This window comes from Tupaia chinensis, unplaced genomic scaffold, assembly GCF_000334495.1.
Source record: "Tupaia chinensis unplaced genomic scaffold, TupChi_1.0 Scaffold000706_1, whole genome shotgun sequence".
NCBI classification, from domain to species: domain Eukaryota; kingdom Metazoa; phylum Chordata; class Mammalia; order Scandentia; family Tupaiidae; genus Tupaia; species Tupaia belangeri.
Window position 1 is genome coordinate 1,426,937 of NW_006160229.1, and position 7,798 is coordinate 1,434,734.

Sequence of the window (7,798 nt, forward strand, 5' to 3'; positions counted from 1 at the left end):
CAAAAAAAAAAAAAAAAGAGTATGCACCCAATAACAAAACCTCTCTCTTAAAAAGTTATGGGGACCAGCAGGTGGCATGGTGGTTAAGGTGCTGGACACTCCCACATGGCTGACCATGGTTTGAGTCCTAGACCTGGTGGCTTGCTTTTTCACTTTCTTTCTCTCTCTCTCTCTGTATCTCTCTTTCTCTGGTCAAATTAAACTAAATGAATGAATAAATAAAAAATTAAATAAAATTATTTTTTTAAGAAAGTTACATATTATCTGCTGATGATAATGTGTATAGTAATAACTTTGGACTAATATACACTGCGTTCATGCTGTTCATACAAAAATAAATTTGTATGTTGTAGTGATGATATATGGTGATTAAATGCAAAAACATTTTTTTAATTATGTAAGTTATGTAAATATTACCGGTGAGTCGGGTGATCTCCCCTAGCTGTGCCATAAGTTCTTGTGAGGCATTTGCAAAGTGCATGATAGTAATGCTCTTGACTTTTGCAACTTCAAATTTCCTTTATTAAGTACATTTCTTTTCAAAAATGCCAACTTTGTTAATATTGCATGTAAATATTAAGTTGTTGGGAAAGTCATGACATAGTCTTCTATGGAAAACTATGTTGTCACTTCCCAGATGACCCAATAAATGTGTTTATTTTACTGTGGCATAAATTCTATTTACAAGAATTTTAATCAAGATCTGTCTGCTGCCAAAACCCATGCCTTACCTATCAGATTTTCACATTCATTAAAAAGCGATATTTGTACACAGTGTGGCACTGAAATGATGGAAGAAAAAGGTGTAGTGCTTGTGTGAGAAACAACAGAGACATTTCCGTTCATTTGTATTTTCCCTGATGGTAATTGGCCACTTCCTAGATACCAGGACCCATATCCAATACTGGAGACAGAGCGGTAAACAAGAGAGTGTCCCTACCCTTGTAGTTTGTATCATGGTGAGGAAGGCAGGTAATAAACAAGTTTATCAAGAAGTAATAAGTGGCATGAAGAAAGATAAATTGTAAAAAATAATTATTTACTTAATTTTACTTATCACTATTATTACTATTTTTAAAATTTAATTTGACCAGAGAGAGACAGACAGGGAAAGTGAGAAAACAAGCTGCCAGGTCCGGGACTTGAACTGCCAGGACTGGATCCACAGTGGGTCATGTGGGAGTCTACCATGTTAACCACTATGCCACCTGCTGACTCTGAAGCAATATAAATTTAAGGTGACAAGGAATAATAAATAGGGGTATTTTGTTTCTTCAGAGAAGTCATCTTCAAGGCGGTGATATCAGAGTGCTGAACTGGATGAAGTGAGGGAGCAAGCTATATAGGTATCTGGAGGAAGAGTATTCCAGGAACATGGAAAGCCAGTGCAAAGATCCCCAAGACAGGAGCATGTTTGGCATGTCTGAGGAATAGCAAGGAGACTAGTTTTCCTGGAATGCAGCTTTGCACAGTGAAGTGCAGTAAGAGGTAGATGGTGATGGAGTGACAGGCAGAAAGTTAGGTAGAAAGTAGGTCTTTTGATTTTATTCCAGTATAAGCCCATGTAGGGTTTTGAGCAGGAGTGAAATGACCTGATTTACCCTAAGAGAAGTTCACTCTTCCTGCAGTCTGGAGAGGATATGATTAAAAGCAAGGAGGCAAGTGATGAGGTGTGCAGACAGGGGATAAGGTGCTAACTACCTAGGAGGAAAATGACCCTAGATTTACATATGACTGGGTCTTATAAGGCTGTGTTACGACAATAAATACAACCTCATTGCTGGCCCTGGAGCATTCCCAATGGAACTGATGGGAACAACAATGATTGCACGTGAGCCAACTATGGCACAGTTCTTCACCATGAGTGCTGGAAACTGGGGCGGGGGGGGGGGGGTTTTTCCCTTTGCCCGGCGGCGGTTGTTCTTCCCTTTGCCTGGGAGGCCAAGGGAGGGAGGGCCTCAGAAAGAGGGCTTGACTTGGGTCAGATTCTGAAGGTTGGGGTAGACACTGGAGGCAGAGGGACCACATAAGCAGCGGCTCAGAGGGAGGTACTTTCAGGCTGCTTTTGTCAAATGCCCGTTCGTTCATTTATGCCAGATCTTCTTAGGGTTGATTATAAGCAAACAAATCAAGGCATCAAATATAGCTGGCTTTATTTTAGATTCTTGCCCTCAAACTTTCAACATGTTAGGTTCAATGACAGACAAACATCTAATGCAGAGGCTGGCCAACTTGCCCTGTAAAAGGCCAGATGATTATTTGGGGCTTTACACCCATAGCGTCTTTTTTGCAGCTAGTCAACTCTGTTATTGTAATGTGAAAACAATCACAGAAAATATATAATAAATGGGCAATATTGTGTTTCAATAAAACTTTATTTATAAAACCAGGCCACAGGTTGAATCTGCCACATGATTTGGCAACCCCTGAGCTAGTATCTCATTCCCCTGGTGCTGGGCTGAAATCTTCTCAATGCTTCCTTCATAGCTGCCTATTACAGGGGCAGGTAGCCTGACCTAAAGTCACCCATTCTGAGTAGCACATAGAGCTCAATCTGTTCTGGGGGTTAATGACACCATTAAATCAATTTTAAAGTGACAGATGGAAATGTGGGGACTTTATGCCAAAGAGCATGTTAATGCTGTTCAAGGAGATCAGGCTGAGGTGCCAGTCCTAGAAAACATGTCTGAACTGAAGTAATAATTCTTTCTTGTTTTCTTTAAGAAAGAATTTTGCAATAGGGCATGTGTGCTTGACAGAGAGACAAAGAGAGAGACAGAGAGACAGAAAGCAAGAAATCACCCCCCAGGGGGATGGCCACACCACAATCCCTTTCCAGTCTCCTCTTGGGATTTTGGGTACACATGCACACACACCTGGCATGAGATTTAAGTCACCAGATCTGGGACTCGAACCATGGTCAACTACGTAGGAGTCCAGCGATGCAACCATTACACCATCTGCTGGTCCCTATAGTAACAATTATTATAAGGTAGATAAATCAAAAGATAAAAGGCATATATTTTTGCTATTATATTTATTCTGGAATCTACATATAATCCTGATAGTGTTTTTCTGCCTCTCCTCCCCTCTTTTAAGTTTTGCTGTAATTTCCAGTGAATCTCAATTATAATTTTCTAGCTATTAAGGAACACAAAGGAAAAGAAATATTCATAGTGCAATGTCGATGATTTCAGGACACTAATCTCTGCAATTCTCAACATGATTATTATAACAGAACTCAACTGTGACCATGAAAAGGCGGGCTCTGCAAAGGCCAGCTCCTGCTCTTGAAATGGACCGTTAGCTTCATACTGGGCTATGTATTGATTAGTTGCCATAGTTTATTTGTCATTTTCCCTCTTAATTTTTTCCTAGAGCATCACCCTTGGCTAAATGTCTTGAACGGCCTCACTTGATCAGACATGCTGTCAGTTTCAACATTTCCAGGGACTTGATGCCCAGAACAACGGATTTGCCTTTTCTCACATTGGCCATCTTGATAACCAATGAGTCTGCATTGGAGACATCTCCACTGTCTCTCTGCAATCCTCTCTAAGGAAAGGAAGGCTACTTTCAGGAAATCTCAAAGAATTCATTTAGAGCAGGATAAGAACTTTCAACAAGACAAATCTCCAAACTGACATCATCATCCTCGATCACATTTACAAGATATTCATTCTGTGCCAGGCACTGTTCTATGCACCTTTATATCTTTTATTTCACTAACAACCCATAAGGCACTAGCCCCGTTTTCCTGGAGTATGAAGAGATTACGAGATTTGCTGAAGCTTGCACAGTTAAAAAGTGACTGAGTCAGGACCCAAACACAAACAGTCAGGTTTAAGTCCATGTACTTCACTGCTAAGCCATGCAAGAGGGCCCTTTGGTTAAGTTTTAGAGGGGATAGATCTTAGTTTTGATTTTTTGGTCAAATTCCTATTACAAGTACTTTTTAAAAAATATATTATTATCTTCAATTTGATGAGAGAGAGAGAGAGAAAGTAAGTTACCAGGTCCAGGACTCGAACTGTGGTCAGCCATGTGAGAGTACAAGTTCCATTTACCACTATGTCACCTGCCAGCCCCACAAGTACTATTATTTTTAAAGTTACTTGTTTATATCTTCCATGAGCAAGCGAGACCAAGAGAGGGGAACAGAGAGCACCCCTTAATAGGGTCTTGACACCATGATCCACCCCGAGCTTCAACCAATCCCAGATCATGCACATGAGTACATCTAGTATGTACAGAGAGGTCTCCCAATGTGAACCCAGAACCTATCCATGTACTATTAGTAAGTTCTTAGTGCTGTTGTAAAGTCATCCATACTGTTAAACTGTTTGTCAGGCAAAAACCAGATTTCCCTTTTTGCCCTGTGGGAGAAGCATTCCATCTTCATAAAATAAGCCCAATTCAAGGTACATGAAATTTGCCTTAGCTTTAAAGTATTATTTTTTAGATAATACTCCTAAAAATTTTTCATGTGGTTTCTCTCAATACATGTAGACACATACAGATCAGGTAACAGAGTCCCCAAATCATTAAATAACTCAACCATAATCATAAGTCAATAAGTGAAAAGAACATACTTTTCCTTCTACCTGACTGTCTCCCTCCTTGGGTACGAGTTGATTCAGAATGGACCACAAGTGTCTTGTTCAAGTGATTAGACTTGATTAATTTTACTGCATTTGTAAAATTACATTGCTAGTATCTCTGGCAAAGATTACAGTTTTAAATGTGCAAAATTACTCTGAATTACTTTGGAAACCATGCAGGTTGGAATCTGGTCATCTGTGAGGTCATGCTTTGTTTTTCCAGTAACCATGAAAAGCCATGCATCCCACACACTTTTTTTTCCATTATTTTCTTTCTTTTTTCCTTTCTTTGTCCCCCCTCCCCCCAATGAAGAGTAAGATATTCTTATGGTCCGATTGCCCAACCCATCCTCCATATTCACTCCAGAAATCAATAGCTTATTGATAGAAATACAAATATGTAATGTATTAAGAAGTGATGAAGACTGACATCGCTGTAGCTCAGTGGTTAAACACCATACATTGGGAGCTGGATCCCACATGGCAAAATGTAGTTCAAATCTTGGCCCTTGTGGTTTGAAAACCATGCTGGGAATATGTGTGCATGTATGCCACAAACCCCGATGGGATGGAGGAAAAAGGATTGTGGTGTGACTATGTCCCACTGGAGGATTCTTTCTCTCTCCTTCTCTCTCTCTCTCTCTCTCACAAACACACACACACACACACACACACACACACACACACAACCTCTGGCAATGAAAAAAAAAGTGGTAGAGTTACAGTTCCATAATGGCAGTGTAAATAGTCCCGTGGACATATTCCTCAAAGAAACTGTCATAACTTCATAACTAGGGGAAAAGACACTATTCCTAAAGAATCAACCATTTAAAATGTTCAAGAATTGGGCCAGCAAGTGGTGTAGAGGTTAAGGCACTGGATCCCAAATGGCCAGCTTCATGGTTCAAGGACTAGACCCAATGGCTTGAGAATCATGAGTGATGCCCATGCATGTGTGCACAAAATCTTGAGAGGAGAATGGAGGAAAAAGGACTGTGGCATGGCCACCTCCCAGAGTGGGTGATTTCTCTCTCTTTTTTCTCTCTTTCTCTGGAGATCATATGCACCCTATAGCAAAAACAACAACAAATACTTAGAAAATTGTCCTAAGAGTGAGGCAGGGCAGGTGGCATAGTGGTTAATGGCGTTGAACTCCCACATGGCTTTCCACGGTTTGAGACCCAGACCTAGCAGCTTGCTTTTTCACTTTCTCTCTCTCTCTCTCACTCTCACTCTCACTCTCATTCTCGCTCTGTCCCTCTCTGGTCAAATTATAAAAAAAAAAAAGTAAATGAATAAATAAGATAATTCTTAAAAAAAAAAAGAAAGAAAAAGGAAAAATTTGTCCTAAGAGTATACAGTAAATGGAGAAACATTTATTCAAAAAAGCCTACTAAATCTCTGGAAGAACAGAGAGAGTCTATGGCAATTCAGTCATGACCTGCTCCCTCTTGCTTGCCCCCCACCCTCCACTGCCACCAGACTCAGCTTGACTGAAACTCCACTCTGGGTAGGTGTGGCCAAGAAGACAGAGTTCCCTCTCCCTTCAGCTCCCAACCAAGACTCATGGCATTTCATGAAGAGGAGCTGGTCGTCAGCATTTTTCATTCTATACAACTAGTAATAGAGGCAAAATTGCCAGTAATAGAGGCAAAATTCCTGGTGTATGCAGCTGAGCGATAGGAATATTCCTTCCTCCATCCAGTCCTTATATAGGATGGAAACTCTATCCCAAGTGTGACTGTCAAGAATACTGGGGCTCTGATAACCCTCCACCCAGCTACCTTGTTGGGCAAATGTTCCACATTGGGAGATGCAACCAAAAAAAACAAACAAAAATAACAAAAAACCAGAGGCTCCCATCCCCATCTAACATTCAAAGGAGTGGCTCCAAGATTTTTCTCATGGGGAGAGTCAGTCCCTAAAAATAGAGAGCTTAGAAGTTCTCCCCAAAAGAACCAACTTAATGTGGAGTATGTGGAAGGTCAAGCCCAAGGGTGCTCTAAAATTAAGGAGATTTCGATGGCAGTAATTAAGAGGAGACTGGTAGCTCTATGCGAGTAACAAGCTTAACCATCTCCTTTACCAAAGAGAACCAGGTAATAACCCAGCTAAGAAGAGTTCTCTTGGGGTTAGAATAAACCTCAGAATTGTCTCACAAAGCTACCCCATCCTTGAATGTAATTGGATCAAACTGTGCAGCAATTTATGCCCCAAAAATTATTGAAAAAAATTGAGCAATCAACCAGAAACTAGTGTCACTTAATGGAAAGAGGCAGTCAGTTTAACAGAGATCCAGGGAGAGACCATGCTGAAAGAGAGTCAGGCTGAAACCACTGCTACCCAGGGTAACTGCCTCGTGCTCACAGTTACACTATCTTAAGAGTGACATCAGAGGCTTCAGTTGTAATTTGTGAATTATATACCAATAAAGTTTTTTTTTTAAATAAAAAAGTGATATAAGTAAGAACAATATGAATATTTACATTCCCCCCCCCTTAAGGGTCACTTGGTCCTGCAATTCTTTTGTGTTTATGTTCACTCTATTTTTCATTTCCCACTAGAGTCACAATGTGTGTCAAAAGAAAAGTAGATCTTACAATTCTGGCAATTTAATATCTCTCCCAATGTACTTTACAGCACGGCTACTTAGACACCATCAGTAGTGGAATAGCAAGGATATCAAACAGGGAGACAGGGCAGATGTGGAAGGTCTGATGGTCTGATGGTCTGATGAGGTTTATTTGCTCACTCTGTATCTGGAAGAGTTTTGTTCTGTTTTGTTCTGTTTTGTGGAGAGATTTTGGTATAGGGTGCGTGTGTTCTCACCAGAGAGACAGAAAGTGAGAAATCACCCCTCCCCCCCCCTCCTCCCCCGAAGGATAGCCACACCACAATCCCTTTTCCTCCATTCTCCTCTTGGGATTCTGGGCACGCATGCAAACATGCCTGTCAAGAGTTTTAAATCACCAGGTCCAGGACTCGAATCACAGTTGACTACATGAGACTCCAGTGATGTAACCACTATGCCATTTGCTGGTCTCTGAATTGTTTTTAAAGACAGGGTCTTGGGAACCAGCAGTTAGCATAATGGCTATGTCACTGGACTCCCACGTAGTCAACCGCGGTTCGCATCCCGGACCCGGTGGCTTAAAACTCATGCCAGGAGCGTGTGCGTGCGTGCCCAAGACCCCCAG